Consider the following 16,391-nt stretch of genomic DNA (forward strand, 5'->3'; position numbering starts at 1 on the left):
TGGTACATGGGATAAGAGTGGGATTGATAAATAATCCCCCTTATCCCATGTTTGGTACTTTTTAAAAAGCCCATGATATTATCATGGGCCCTTGATAAATAAATTTTGAGAAGGATAAAACATCCTTTGTAAGAGGTGTGATAATTTTAATGTAATGATAAAATACATTACAAATGACTTAATTACCCCCAATTTAAATGCATTTAAGTTAATGTTAAATGTTTATTAAATACATAATATATACAAATATATAGATACATATATACACACACACAAATATATATATATACACACACACACACATATATATACATATACATATATTTATACACACACACATTTATACATATATATATTTATATACACACACATATATTATACATGTGTGTGTATACACACACACACACACACATATATATACATATATATTTATACACACACACACACACACACACATATATATATATATACATGTACACATATATATACATATATATATTTATATACACACACATATATATACATGTGTGTGTGTGTGTGTATATATATAACGTAATTTAAGAATTGAGATATGCAATTACAAGATCTTGATAACAATGAAATATAAGTTTTTGTGATAGGGTTAATTTTGTCATTACAATTCAATATATAAATTTAATCACTCTTGTTAAAATCATATCAAACATTCAACATATTATCTTATCATTATATTTATCCTTGATTTATCCTCATACTATCTATCACTTACTTATCATATCCTATGTACCAAACTGTACCAAAGAGTTGATAGTAGGAAGAAGTTCTCTGGAATTGTTTGGTTGTGGTGACTTTCAGTCACCGTTCTTTTGTTTTCTTTTAACTTTCATATTGAGTGAAGATTCTTATGAGTATTCTTTGTTGGTCACTTTGAATTGTTCTAGAATTCTGATGATGAACTCTTTTGTTTATTAGTTTAATTTAATTTTTCTATCTAACTTGTACATGGCATGTATTTAATAATGTTAGAAGCTGAAAGTAAGAAAAAAAGTAAAAGTGAGAAAATAACATTCACATATATCTCGTGGTATTTTTCTTTCATCGTTTTCAGATTTTTGTCTTTGTTTTCCCGGCCGGACTAAGATTAACATGTAATCATTTTTTTCTTATTTGCAAGAAGAAGAAAGAACCACCTTAGCAAACAGGCCCTCTAATAAGCTCGCAATCATTCGTATTTTGGTTATCAAATTTCTCCTTGTTCTCGCTTCTGACATGCTTAATTGATATTATTTTGTGTTATTTTGTTGTATGAGGAAAATTTTATGATTTTCGAGAAAATTTGTGCTAAAAATGTTTTTATCACATTTGAAGTTGTCAAGATAGATTTTTGAGGGAAGGACCAAAACAAAAGAAATTCTGGAACAAGGCGTGGTCACGCCTTGTGACTGCTTCGCGATTGCCTTGTGACTGCATATGGTTTTTGAAATTTATGATAAAAATACCATATTTTATGGATCCTAATTGTGATATTTGATTCATTGGATAGTTTGGAGAGAGGAAAACTTTTTTGTTCAGATAAGAAAAGATTAGATGAAGTTTTTATGCTATAAAAACTTAATCTTCTTATTGGTAGACTTTATCTTGTCATAATAGGATTAGATTTATTTTTGTATTTTATCTTTACCCAAACTTCTTCTCTCTTTCCTATAAATCTCACGTAAAAGACAATATTCATTTACTCCATATCATTCATCATTCTTGAAGACCAAGGAGGAGAGATGAAGGATTTTTCTCTCGATTTCTCAAGAACGCTAGTTGCATCTCTTTTATTTATTTATCTTTTTTCATGGATATTGTAAATCAAGCCATGCTTGTCTAAACTTTTGTTTCTGATTCAAGGGATATTTCATCTATTGCAATTTTATCATTAAGATGTTTTGTGCTTAATTTAATGTTTTGTTTGTTTCAAGTATTTGTTGGTTTATGATTTATTTCTATGAAAGTTGTATATCGATTAATCTAAAATTTAATTTGATGTATGATTTTCCATTGTTATCCATGAATTTGAGGATCCGTAATTGGCATGAATGATTGATATATGAAAAGCAATCAATTAAATATGTTGTGCTATCATAGGATATTTGACCTAAATAAATAAATGAAACTAGATCTACCAATTGAAGCTATATCCGTTATTACATTTTAGGATTGTTTGTATTCACAAAACGAAAATTTTATCTTTATTAACATGGAACGCTATCGTGCCCAGTTAGTTACCAATAAGTTTTGACTGGATGCTGGGTCTGTTCAAATAAATTGGGAAAATACAAGGACTTTATGGTTATCCCTACAATTCTAAGTTTAATTGCTTGAACTGCATGAACAAATGGACTGTTAGCCGATGAACAGTGATACAATTGAATAGTGGAACTCCTTTAAATCAGAATCTGCTCATATTGAATTCCTCATTTTATTCCACTCACCTTGGTTGATTAATTTCTCATTTAAATTTATTATGTTTCCTTGCTTGCTAATTTTATTTTTAGTATTTTATTTAGCTCTTATCCAAAAAATCACCCATTTGTTCATTTTTCCTTGAAAGAAATAAATATCACGTTCTCTGTGGATTCGAACTCGCTCACCATTACACACATTTTGTTCATAGAATAGAAATTTAAGTTTGATTGTTCAATGACAGCACACCAAATTTTGGCGTCGTTGCATGGCAACAATGCAAGGTTAGTTTCTTCTGAGTTTCGTTATTTTCTTTTCTTTTTATTCCTTGTTCTTCTTGTACAAGTGAACTTGAATAAGTTACAGAAATCGAGAAGATAACTAGAACATTGAGTATGGAAGCAAGTCTACGGGATAAACAACCATCATCATCGTCATCTCTTGGTTTAAACATAGGTTTGGAGTCAAGTGACACTGAAAGAGAATCTGATCTTGATCTTGAGACTCAAAGAAATGAGAATGACGTAGAAACAATGGCAGAACCGGTTCAAATAACTCTCAGAGAGTTAGTTAATCATAATGTGATTTAGTAGCCATTATGCATTCATTCACTAATACTGATGCAACATCTGAATTGAAATATGGTTTGATTCATCTATTACCATTTTTTCGATGTCTTCCAAGTGAAGATCCTCACAAGCATCTGAAAGAGTTTCATATCGTGTGTACAACTATGAAACCACAAGGAATTACGGAGGAACAAATTTCATTGTGATCTTTTCCATTCAATTTAGCTGACAAAGCTAAGGATTAGCTTTACTACTTGTCCTCTGGAACGAAAAAACTTGGGAGGCAATGAAAATACCACTCAGATTTTATATTAAAAAATAATATTTACAATCTAAAAAAATGTAAACTCATAAGAAATAACTATCCTATTTCTCTTGTTCAATGTGCCAAATTGAGTGAAAATATTTACAAAATTTAAGGAAAACAAGGATTGAAATGCACTCTATAATGCAAATAAATAAAATTATATACCTTGGTTAATTGATATATTTGAAGATTATACGTGTTACATCTTCGTAATTTTTTTGATAAAAAAATTAAATTTGTCCACATGCCATGGATATGAGTGAGTAATGCAACCAAACCAACTAAGGAATAACTTTAGTCAAACTTCAATTTTAAAAAAATGACTTTCTCCCAATGTATTTGATTGTTTTAAAATACACATGAGAATATCATTTTTTTTAAATGTTTGGTCATTTGCTACCAAATGAAGGTGAAGGTAAATCATTTGTTTTTTTACTCGGTTATTCCGGACTCGTCTGGAATTGCACTAAGATTTGAGAGAGAAGCTATGTAAATGGTGTGAAAATTCTGAATCTCGAATGACATATTTATAGGCGGAGTTCGGAAAGTTCGAATCCGAACATGCTCTATAGTTAATGTGTACGTTGTGTTATTTAGTTTAAAATAATAAAATAAGTATGATAAATATAATTTTTTGTATTAACATTTTAGATTAAAAAGTATTATTGATTAGAATGTATTAAAAAACAGTGTGATCAGTGATGGAATTGATGGTGGCAATATGAGTTGTGGATTGCCTTCAACAGATGTTTTTGGTGAGGCAAAAGATGAGATGGATGTTGAATCTGAAAACGAAGCAGATAAGAGTACCGATGAGGGTGAGAAAAACTTTAGGGAAGATCTAGGTGGAGAGAAAGAGAATCAAAATATTGACAAGAAATATATTGAGAACATTGAGGTTAAACACGGTGGTGAGGGTGAACTTGTTGGATTACTTGATTTGCGTGTGGAAAAAAATTTGGATAAACCGATAACTCTGTGCAGGGGGATATTGATGTGAGCGACTCTGCAAGTGGTGTGGGTAGTTCACAATTAGTCGTAGATATTGGTAATCATTTTCCAACCTCAATTGTGCAGGCTGTTATGACGAGTGGCGACTGTGTGAAGAAAAAGAAAGACGAAATGTTTGTAACTTCACCAAGTTTAATACATAAATGTGTGTGTGTGTGTGTGTATTATGCTATTAAAGTTATAAATGTTTATGTCAACGATTAACGTGTTTCTATTTTTTATGATATTCCTGAATCAAGGAAATGATATTGATAAACAAGTAGCTGAGATTGCTCATGAGAGTAAAATGGATGAATATAGAGGTAAAGAAGATTTCATGGGACATGCAGAAGCATCGACGCACGAAGAAATTTGTTGACGGTTTTACGTAGGGACATATTAAGTATGTTTATCTTCACTATTATTGTTCTTTTTGTTATTTCTGTTTACTTCACCATTGTCAAGCTAAATTACATTTCAATTTTTTGTGAGTGGTTGTATGGGAAGATGAAACTTTGCATCTAGACGGAGGGCTTGTACTTTGTGGTTTTTTGTTTGGTTAATCTGTTAGATGGGACATCATTGATTGATACATGCAAATTGTTAAAAAATATAGTCAAGAAAATGGTTTCGAGATATTTTGCATGGATGCAGAAGTTATGATTAGTAGTTATTTGTCATTAGAAATAAATTTTCTTGTTTTCTAATGTAAATTAATTTTTCCATTCAATGTGTAGATAGAAGTGCTTAGGGAGTTTAAAGAGAAAATCTCGACAATTGAAGAGGTCTAGCATACTTTTCAGCTAGGATTAGATGAATTGAGATTCTTCAAACCTTTGAGATGAATTTGGATCAACTGAGATAACGTAAGGGTAAAAACATCGCTCTTCAAGCCCTAACTGATTCAGAGAATGAACTAATTCAACTTACACAAGGATAGATAATTCTGATATTGGGGAAGAATCTATTGTCTTACTCTCAACAAAATATGGCAACTATCTTGGAAGGATAAGTAACAAGAAGAATCCACAGAGACCCAAACTGATCGTTCTTCATAGTTCAAATGAGTCATCAAAAAGACCTACACAGAAAATAGATCAAGAATGACCAACTCTTGAAATAGTCAAATATGATCCTTAAGAATCTTGAGTCAGTTAGATGTCAGGCATGCACTGGTTATGGATACTATGTGTCACGCCGCGGGGGCCGAGGCTTAAATGACATCTGCCATTGTTATACAAAAATAAGCCTCGTAGCCAAAACCAGTCTTTTTCATAAAGAAATATTGTATTTTACAATGACAATTGAATAAAAATTACACCAGTAGTTTGTGGAAGCAAAATGCAATAGAAAATAATACTAAGAACAAACAAAGCCTTGATCTTCAATATTTTGATACTATCACCAGTCCCAGAACGTTTTTTGCTCTTCATCATTCAGTTGTTCCTCAGTCTTATCTGGGGAGCTGTAAGGAGGCGAGTGTTTTGGAAAACACTCAGCAAGTGGGGGCCGATCGATTACAACAAATACATATAGAGATAGATTTAAAATACATATCTTAAGCATATTTTCAAAACTTAGTATATCGACTTATAATATCAGAACATTAACAGAATCATAATCGAAATGTGAAACAGAGCTTATCAGAACAAATCAGAACAAACAAAACACTGTTATTCATCTCGTTATCCATTGTCAAATTGTCCATCATATGTTAGTCCTCCAAAGGGTGATGCCATAACACAATTTTATACCCACTGATGGGGGCCAGATAGAACACAGTTTTAGACCCATTGATAGGGGGCCAGAACACAGTTTAATACCCATTGATGGGGCCAAACATAATTAACAATTTTCATTCTATATCCAACCCGAATCATAACAGTGTATTACATAATCAAATTCATCAAACATAACTTACCAGAATTTTGAGTGGAATCAGTGGAATAAAAGGAAATCGAGAACAGAATAAACATATAGCACATCGATCGAGATTTAAAATATATGGTAGCATTATTCAAACAATAAGTAGACATACTTACAATAAACAAACATGTCCTATAACATTTATGCAAAAACCCACATACAGTAATTCAAATATATGGTTCGAAACTTGCTTTGATTCTTGAATGAAGACTTGGCCGATCCTGGACAACACTTGGGCGTGAGTTGGGTACCGTCTCGAGTAGGTGTTGGATGAAATTCTTCCCATGTCTAAATTTTTGGCTCCTTTAGGACATGGATCAATGAGCTCCCTTGAGCTAGAACCTTGGGTTCATGAACTAGGGGTTTCCTCCTCCAGTAACGATGCTTCGATTATTGTTGTTTCACATCGCATAGATTTGTTTTGAGCTAATCCCTCGAGTTTTTTGAGCTAAAATTTTAATTCTATATTTGAGTTTCTTTGATTAATAATTTCGAACTTAAATATCGAGTTTTATTGCTTACATATTTTTCTTCGAAAATCCGGATCCTCACATTATGCAAATCACTGCACTTATACTCTTAGGAAGCGAGGCATGAATCTGAGCGTCACCTTGTGTGATGATGAATCTGAAGGAAAACGAGAAGCACAACCAATTGATCCCACTGCCTTGTTGGCCGTATTGAGTACGAAGAAATCTGGACAAATAGATCCTCTAAGTGTCGCCACACCAGGCAGGTATGTTTCTTCAATTCTCTGAACTATCTTATGTTATCTCTTAGTATGAATCAGGAAAAGGAAGAACATGACGATGAAGAGCAAACTATTGAAGACATGAGAAAATGTGTGAGGAGTTGTACACGGGCTGGATTAAAAGAAGCCAATTGAATGTATTTGTATACATTTTAATCGATAATACTTTTTATTCTGATCATTTTGTATACATTTAAATCGATAATATTTTTGTATAACATTTTTATATATTTGAATACATTTATATGCATTTTAATCGATAATACTTTTGAATGATTAGATCGATATACTATTGTATGATAAAAATGGTATATCGATCTGTTAATTTGAGAATCAAGAATGAGGAACAGATCGATATATCATTTGTACATGGGCGTAGAAGGGTGCGCTTCCAAGAAGTGGGCTGCCATTTTGTAGGAAATAAAAATTTACTCAAGCTCAACTAATTTTAAAGCTCAATTAGCAAAGTCCATGAAAAAAAAAATCTCCCTGCATGCATGACTTTTCATCACCCTCAGTCCTCAAGTTCTATCTGTGACAATGCAGCACAGCATTTTGTGAGTTTCCTGATTGCACTTGACGTTCAATCAAGGTAATATCTCAGTTGCCAAAACTCAGCAAGTTCTATCTAGCCTCATATCTCGTTTGTGTTGTTGAATCGCAAATCAAGCTATGGTTTTTAATATTGTTTCTAGTCTTTCCCGTGTTGATATTCTAGTATTAGTCAAAACTCAAGAATAATTTAAATGTTGTCTCCGTTGTTTTCTGTTTTATGCACATTTATACATTTCAAATTCCTGAACATCTTTGTCTCCATCTTATTGTGTTTAATCAATTTAAGTTATTTTTGTATTGACTTGAGCTATTGGTGTTCAGAAATCAGAATAAGTGAATAACATTTAATTCAAAAGGAAATCTTGGAAGATTTGAGTTAGAGAATAATTTTGTTGGAAATTCAATGATTATTATTTTTTTTCATTTGCTATCTTTGTGAAAAATTTAATTTATGTAAATATTATAATATAAATAACTTTATATATGTTGAATTTTAAAATTTATGTCAAATGTGTTTTACTTCGATAAAGCATGCGCATGGTACCCTAGCCCTTTAAAATATGCCTTCTGCCCTAAATAACTATGCACTGCATGAGACCTCTCAAATAGAGAATATCTAATAGCAGGAAGTATCATGACTTCTTATGAAATTCTCATGGGAAGTATTTGGCTGTCTATGCTACATCTTGAATGACAGAGATAATCTGGCCAAATTTGACTCTCGGATTGATAAATTAATTTTTCTTGGATATTCATCAATAGTCGTGCATAGAGTTTATAATCTTAGAACAAGGACGGCTGTGGAATCCATAAATATGTATTTGATGATTATTCTGATCTTGCAGGTAAGACGATAGAAGGTGATGTTGATGACCTGTTTGAACTGTCCTTGCCACACCCCTCTGAATATGTGGCACGCGATACTGAAGATGAGACAACACCCTCTACAACATCGGTAGCAGTCCCAAGTGATTCTACAAGTCCGGAAGTCGACCATCGAGAAAAAGTGTTTGGCCGAAGCCAAAAAGAGGTTAACCCACTTCATTCGCCCAGCTGATCCATAATCCATTACAGGAGATATCGAATCCGAATCACTCAGCTGATGAAAACTTGGATGGGGATGATCCTGCTACAAATAGTGGAAAAGATTTGCCCAGCAGAATCCAGAAAAATCATCCCTCATGTCATGATCATCACAAGTAAATGGAAAAATTGCTGATGGAATAAGGACCAGACTAAAGGAAAGGGTCAACTACCGCGAGATGGTAAGATAAGTGTGCATGACTTCTCTATGCAGTTAGGTATTGTTTCTTGCTTCGTCTCCACTATTGAACCAAAGAGTGTACACGAGGCTTTCAAAGATGAGTTTTGGGTTAAAGCAACGCATGAGCAACTAGATCAATTTACTCGTGATGATGTTTGTTCTCTAGTCCTTAGGCCTGCAAATGTGATGTGTTACGGGAACTAAATGGATCTTGAAGACAAATCTGATTGATTTTCTGAAAAATAGACAATTTCTCTCTACTGTGACCACTGTCCTTCCCTATGTTCCTTGAGTAGTGATAGAATTTTATGTCAACATGTAAGTGACCATCGGCCAATATGTTGAGAAATTCCCTACGCACCCAAAGAAGCTTCTCGCCTCCAAGCTGACATCATTCTACTCGGTGCTGCACATGACTGCAGTACGCAAATGGGTGCCCTCCAGCAACACTACGGTGGTTACCAAGGAGCAGAAAAAGATGTTATATTCTGTAGGCACAGGAGGGCCGTTCAACTTTGTGAAATTGGCATTTAAACTGGTCATGCAGTTTGCCAAAACTGCGTCACGATTCAACGGCCTGCCATTTCCCACACTAATATATGGAATGCTGCTCTCACAGGGATTTCAGAAGGAAGCACATGAAGTGGTTTCTGATGCTCCTGAACAGCTCATAAATGCATCTGCCTTACTCCAACGAACAGAAAAATTGATATACCACTTTGATCCTCACATGGTGCCCAGAATGATGTCCATATTACTACTAACACTGTTCCTGTCACTCTTCCTGTTACCACTACCTTCTTGCAGGAGCATATTGTGAACTCCACTCGTATGAGGGACACCTATTTCCGCTTACTGGACATGACTTGTGAACAAACAGGGGGAGAAGGTGGCACAAAACCAACTGGGACAAATGATGTTGAGGCTGGTCCTTCCAATACTGCTGCTGATGAGGATGAAGCTGCTGATTAGTTCTTCGTTTTTAAGCTCCTTTAGCTTGTCTTTAAGTTCCTGTTTGTGAACAAACAATTGATTATGTAAACTGCTACTTTTAAACTTGCTGCTTGTAACGTCATTTATATTTTGTGATGACATTCACCAAGTGCAGAACTTCCATTATCCAAAATAATTTTATATGTATTATTGTTTTTTCTTTTTTAAATTCAAGTCCTCTATGAATGGAGGAATAAGGAAAGAAGAGTACTTAGAATCCTCGACCTCTACACTAGAGGAGAAATCAATTGAGGTTGGTTAGTTTCACTTGGTAGCTTTAACATTTCTGTCTTGAAATTTGGTGTATTAATTCAATTTCAAACATATGACAGTTAATAATATAGACTTCTATGCTGGTTATTTTCCTAGATAAAATGTTTATACTTCTCTTCAAATTATCTTATTATTAAAAATGAGAGTAGTGAAAAATATCTATCGTTGAAATACATAAATTCCGGTATTTTTTCGCTTACTTCTTACTCATTATATTTTTATTATTAGCTTGGTATCCTTGGAAATCAATGTATCGAATCTTTTCACATGATTTGAATTATACCTCTCAAAATAATCATACATATTTGTAATATATCAAATCGTTCAGGTGCATACTACTTTAATATAAATGAAATGAGTACAATTTTGTTAGTAATAATTGTACAAATGTAATCAATATATTAAAGATTAAAATAAACTTCTATAGTTCGAGTAGATAAAATTTCAGAATATATAGATATAAATAGAAAATGACAGAATATCATGTAAGACGTATGATGTTTTGTGATGGAATAACTAGCTCAAAAACTAAAAACAAGATATATAATAAAATATAATGATATTTAATAATTAACTTGATATTTATTATTTAATAAATTCTTGTAAAGAATTTTATTATAATCTGATTGTATTAGAATTGTTATACATAAATCGGTTTTATTTAAAAAAAAAAAATTATATATCATACATTATTTAACTTATCTATTCTTCTTCGATTTTAAGATAAAATTGGTGAAAGTTGATTTTGAGAAAAACTTTAAATCATTTTTTCACACACAAAAATAAAAATCGATAGTTAGATTCACTTTACAATCTTTGACCAATTTTGTATATTTTCCAAAATCAAATATCTTTTGGATATGCAATATTTTTAGCCAAATTTGAATTTTTTTGTGAAACTTGAAATAGTTTGTTAACAGTTGATAAATTTATATATAAATTACCAAAATATATTATGAATGACTAAAAGATGAATATATTATGAATGACTAAAAGATGGAATTTATATCTTTTATAATTTAATTTATAATTGATTTCTTAGAATGGATTATGAAACATGGATTATTCCTCTATTTAATTTAATATTGAAAAAAGGCCAAAATCCGTCTCCCATCCAACTCAATATGAACCATATTTCTCACGCTTGACGTAGAGTTAAATTTTGACACATAACATTGTTCATTTAAATCATTTATATGTTTATATTTCTCTAGGGTTTGATTTTAAATACTTATCTCACAAATACATTCATATTAATTAAATTAAAACAAAAAAAGTATATCAGAATCGATGTAGGTGTTTAAACATGTGAATATACACCTCACAAATTTTTCTTCATTCTTTGAACAAAGGTGATCACAACTAGTGTTAAAACAATCGAAATCAGATCTCGATCTTCTAGATTAAGTGGAAAACTAGAGGAATAGTACGAAAAAATTCTAACCAAACTTAGTAAACCAAAAGAAATCGGTAGAAATCGAGCAGTAAACTAAGAAAATATATTGCAAATGAAAGTTAATAACACATAGATTGTTTACGGGAAATAAAATATATTCTTCCTCCAACATTTCCTAGTTTAATATCGTGAATGCCCAATTTATTTAACATCACATACAACCTTAATTTATTTAAGATCAAAGGTTGAAGAAATATATCATCCTAAATTCACTAATATAAGATTATCTCAAACTTATCTAAATTTGAAAGAAAATATCACTCATCATCCAAAAATTATAATTAATTTCTTAGAAAGAACTTGTATAAAGAAAATTCTATCACTAGATCTCTTACACAAAAATCAGTTAATATATACCTTATAATCTGCTAGAAGTGTGGTGTCGTGAAAGGCTTCAAAAAATCACATGAATTTGACATCTTCTACTTGTTGCTCTAAGACAACGGTGGCAAGAGCAAGCCTATAAGCAGTGGATCTCATATTCCTGACCAGAACATAAATCTCCTTCCTCCTCCGCCTTACAAGTGATGCCTTCCATTGTTCCATTCGAAACCCAGAAAATAGGCTTGCCTCACAAAGTGCACTGGCCATTGGTTTCCTGCTGTATGACCAAAAAAGGGCAAAGAATGACATTGAAATGGCATTGACTATGAAAACGTCTGAAAGCAAGCTCTTCTGGATTAAAAAGACTTGCCTTCCCCGAACAAAACCTATTGGGCACCTATACAACTCCTTGACTGCAGGATCTCCAGGTATGTGATGCTCCCACTTACAAGATGGCAGCTGGACAAAATATGATCTCAATGAAGACTAGGGTATTTCAAGTCCATGGTTATCACATGCAGATCTGCATATGGTACAATGTGTTGAGAAACAATCGGTCATGAAATTTTTTTCGAAAACAAGTATGATAAGAGAAATATTCTGAATAGTGAGAGAACCTCGTCCATATTTCTCAACAGTGTTGGGTGACACGTACAAACCAGTGCCCCTTGTTCAAAACCACCGCCTTAATAAGCGCAAAGATTAACTCGAAGAAAACATCGTGTTTTGTCACAATTCATGTCTGATACATTGGAATTTTGTTCAAGAAGATCATCGTCCTTCATGAATTTCAAGCTAATCTTTTGATCATTTGTTCCTGGGAATAGAAGCAAACCATTGACACTGAAAGTGCACAGAAAATAACTCAGCCTAAAAGATGGCGATGGCAAAACCTTCAAATGGAATCTTATCAGCCCCTGATAGTCCACAGACAGTGTTTCTCACCAGTTGACTCCTAAATCATTATCAGAGCCATGCTCTTTTACTTGTTTAAGAAAATTATCCACATTACTTGATAGTTCTACAAAATTATGTTTCACACAATCACATGGAGCTGGTATTGGAATTTCTAGTGGTCTCCCCCAGCTTTCTGATCCGTGGCAGTGGCATCCATCGCCATGAAATACTAGTAAGCATCGCAATCAGGATAGCTCTATGGGAAATATGACCATCCGGTCTACATAAAGATAAAGATGTTACAGGGAATGCCTTTAAACCTTACATGGAATAAAAATTTGTGCACTTACGTCACACACAACCCAGTCCTCCTCTCTCAAACCTATGCCATGAGCACCACTTGAAATAAAAGTGTTCCAAAATACTTTAACCCAATTTAGAGGGAGAATAACTGAACACCTGAAAAAGTATGAAACAGAAATAATCAGATACATAAATACATTAATGGAACCACACTCATATCATAACCAGACAAGTTTTTCTCAAAACATCGTTATCGAAACAAGAACCGACGCTTTCGGACACACCTGAAAAAGTATGAAACATAAATAATCAGATAAGTAAATACATTAATGGAACCACACTCATATCATAGCTAGACAAGTTAATGCAATCCAATTATACTATCAGGAAATTATCAGTAATAAGCAAGGCCCATCAGAATAAGGAGAGTAATCAAAGTCAGCAAGTTCAAAGGAGAAAGTCTACAAGAGGTTCACAGATGGAAAGCCCAAAAACAATAAGGAACAATTAAAATTTAGGGGATCTGATCAATTTTACCTTAATTCCCCTAGCTATCATAGGAAAGGCTGAAAGTAAAGGAATAGAATTTCACATAAGTTGGGAGTGAATGAGGTGATTATTCCTGTATTTATATGAGGGATTTCCAGCATAAGTTTCTTATATCAATAAAGAGCAAAAAAGATTGTGTGTGTCTCCCTAAACGAGCCTCAGTTCTCTACTCTTTAAAATAGGTAAACAAGGCAAAAAAACACAAATAAAAGGAACAATTGATGAACTCAACGATCGTTCTGTAACCAGGCACATAACCCGATCCTGCAGCCAAAACATTATCACAAGTAAATTTTATCTCTTGCTTAAAAAATAAATTGACACACAAATTCTTTGCCACAATCTAAACAGATAAGTAAGATCACATTCATAGGCATTAGAAAACAGAAAGAAGTTCGAAAAATTTTCAGGCTAAAACTATTGTTGTACATATTAATAAAATTTAATCAACAGGAGTAACAAGTGATTATGAAAGCCAAGGAAAATTGGATTCCTAAAATTTAATTATCGAACAAAAGTTCTCACAATTGAATTGTGATAGAAATGAGTTTCATGCCCATATTTTTCTAAAATAGAGAAAGGACTAAGACATCTTAGTTATTTTCTTAAAGACGAGAAAAATTTATTGCAGGGAACATTTACCTTCTAACAGAATCTTCCTAATTCTTATTCATCAGAAACAAATAGGGCCACATCTAGAATATTTCCCCTTCAATATAGCATTTTGAGTCCCACAATTTTTGTGGCCAATTCCAATATACTCGTTTCACTGATAATACTTTTTCATGCAAAACAATACTTTCTTCCATTGGAGGATATATTCCTATACTATCATCCCAAAAATCACCATCAACGACAACACTTTCATCTTCATGCTTCAGGAAAGCTGAATTTGTTTGTGCTTTAGTACCACCTTCATTACTTGAAAACTCAAAAGAATTTCCTTCACAAACAATTGAATACTGTTTCTTTGTCATAGCACGAGGATCTTTGACAGTTAATGGAATAACTAAAGAAGAGCGGATTCGCTCGTTAATCTTAGAGATGGATGCTTTCTCCAGTTCAGTAGGATCAGTATTATCGTCTCCAATCACATTTACTTCAGATACCTTGATCTCTTAGAAACACTTCAACAGCCAATAAATTCTACTGAATTTCTGCGAAGTATGTGTTCAAATTGACATGAAAGAAAAAACAAAATTCAGTATGACTTACCAGCAGGCAGGCAGGCAGGCGGCAGCATCTTCTCAAGAAGCTTTAATGCAACCAATTCTAACTTAGAAAGATGACCCTTAAGAGAAATACATCTAAGTGAACCACCTGTAACATCCATATGCAATAATTTCTTTTCAACACTCGCTCAAAGAACAGATAAAAACATCTGAATGCATTTTGAAGTGAAGAATATTCTAGTACATATATTTGTTATTCAAAGCAAGGTTGCACGATGTATTTTACTATCCGGAAAAGATGTATGACAGTCGATATAAAATCGATGTGGAAAGTTTGTCACAACGCAAACTTATGTGCATATTAATATCCCAAATCTTGAAACATTGACCTGAAGGAACTCAAAATCTAATAGCTATAACTAAAGTCATTCTATCTAGTTTGGATGTACAAAACATTCAAAATTCATTTATGTTTGAAGCAAAAACACACGAACCATAAGTCAAACAAGGACCGTCAATTTGAATAGAACTACTGAAAGGCAATTTGATTTAAATGTCTATAACAATGTCACGATGCTAAGTACATTTGTGTACATCAAGAATTCGAGAAAGGCTATCACTGAAACAAAAAAAGAATGGTCATCAAACTGATGGAAATCCAGTCATACACGAGTTTTTTTACATGAAGACATGAGTGTGAAAATTAAGACGATGTAAACTATTGACACCATAGTTTATAAGACTACTGACAAATAACATCTTTCTAAACTAGCCTCCAGTAACCCAATGCCTCTGATTCCTCCACAGAAAGAATCCGGAAATTTGCTTCATCCAAGAAGTCAATTGTGTGAGAAGTAAGACCACGTAATCCGATCATCGGAGCAGCTCTGTCGATCGAGACCCTGTTACAATCTATCACACTTATGCCAATGGTGAAGTGCATTTGTTTCCTTTGATCACGTATCATGTTAATGGATGTAATATCAGCAACCTCCATAATTATCACATAGCTAGTCGGGTGGAAGCCTCTTATCCTCGCCTCTATTAGTTATCGCCGGTCCCTCCTCTGATGTGCCCGTTCAAGTTTTCTTTACTGTCTCCGAGCTTCTTGAAAAGCACGGTTGACTTCAACATTTGTTTCCGAGTCGAGCCTCAAAGTCATGGACATACTTCGCGTATTTTTCCCGCTTTTTTCCACTTTTTGATTTTTGATTCCTTTTGTATCTCTGCAATCTATTGTCAATTGACTCAAGTTCTGTCTTTCTTTGTTGCAGGAGGTTATTTGCAGCATCATAAGCTTCATGTGACCTATACAATAGATTTTCACATAAAGTTCTCTTTCTCTTTGTTTCATTTATATGAAATCTATTGTATAGGTCGCAGGAAGCTTATCATGCTGCAAATAACCTCCTGCAACAAAGAGAAAGAGAACTTGAGCCAATTGACAATAGATTGAAGAAAGAAGCGGGAAAAATACGCGAAGTATGTAGATGACTTTGAGGCTTGACACGTGACAACAAATGTTGAAGTCAAACGTGCATTTCAAGAAGCCCAGAGACAGTCAAGAAAACTGGAACAGACACATCAAAGGAGGGGCTGGCGACAAGTGCTAATAGAGGCGAGGATAAGAGG

General features: G+C 33.3%; 1 long non-coding RNA gene and 1 pseudogene across 1 annotated transcript; one reads left to right on the forward strand and one right to left on the reverse strand.

The window, feature by feature from the left end:
- Positions 1-16,391, reverse strand: part of LOC142547471 (actin-related protein 7-like) — a 32,865-nt pseudogene that overhangs the window by 6,931 nt on the left and 9,543 nt on the right.
- On the forward strand, positions 8,607-12,360 carry LOC142547474 (uncharacterized). The gene is made up of 3 exons (XR_012820678.1): positions 8,607-9,299; positions 9,961-10,038; positions 11,954-12,360. It is a non-coding gene; the product is annotated as an uncharacterized LOC142547474 (long non-coding RNA).

Source organism: Primulina tabacum, chromosome 5 (genome assembly GCF_025594145.1).
Source record: "Primulina tabacum isolate GXHZ01 chromosome 5, ASM2559414v2, whole genome shotgun sequence".
NCBI lineage: Eukaryota > Viridiplantae > Streptophyta > Magnoliopsida > Lamiales > Gesneriaceae > Primulina > Primulina tabacum.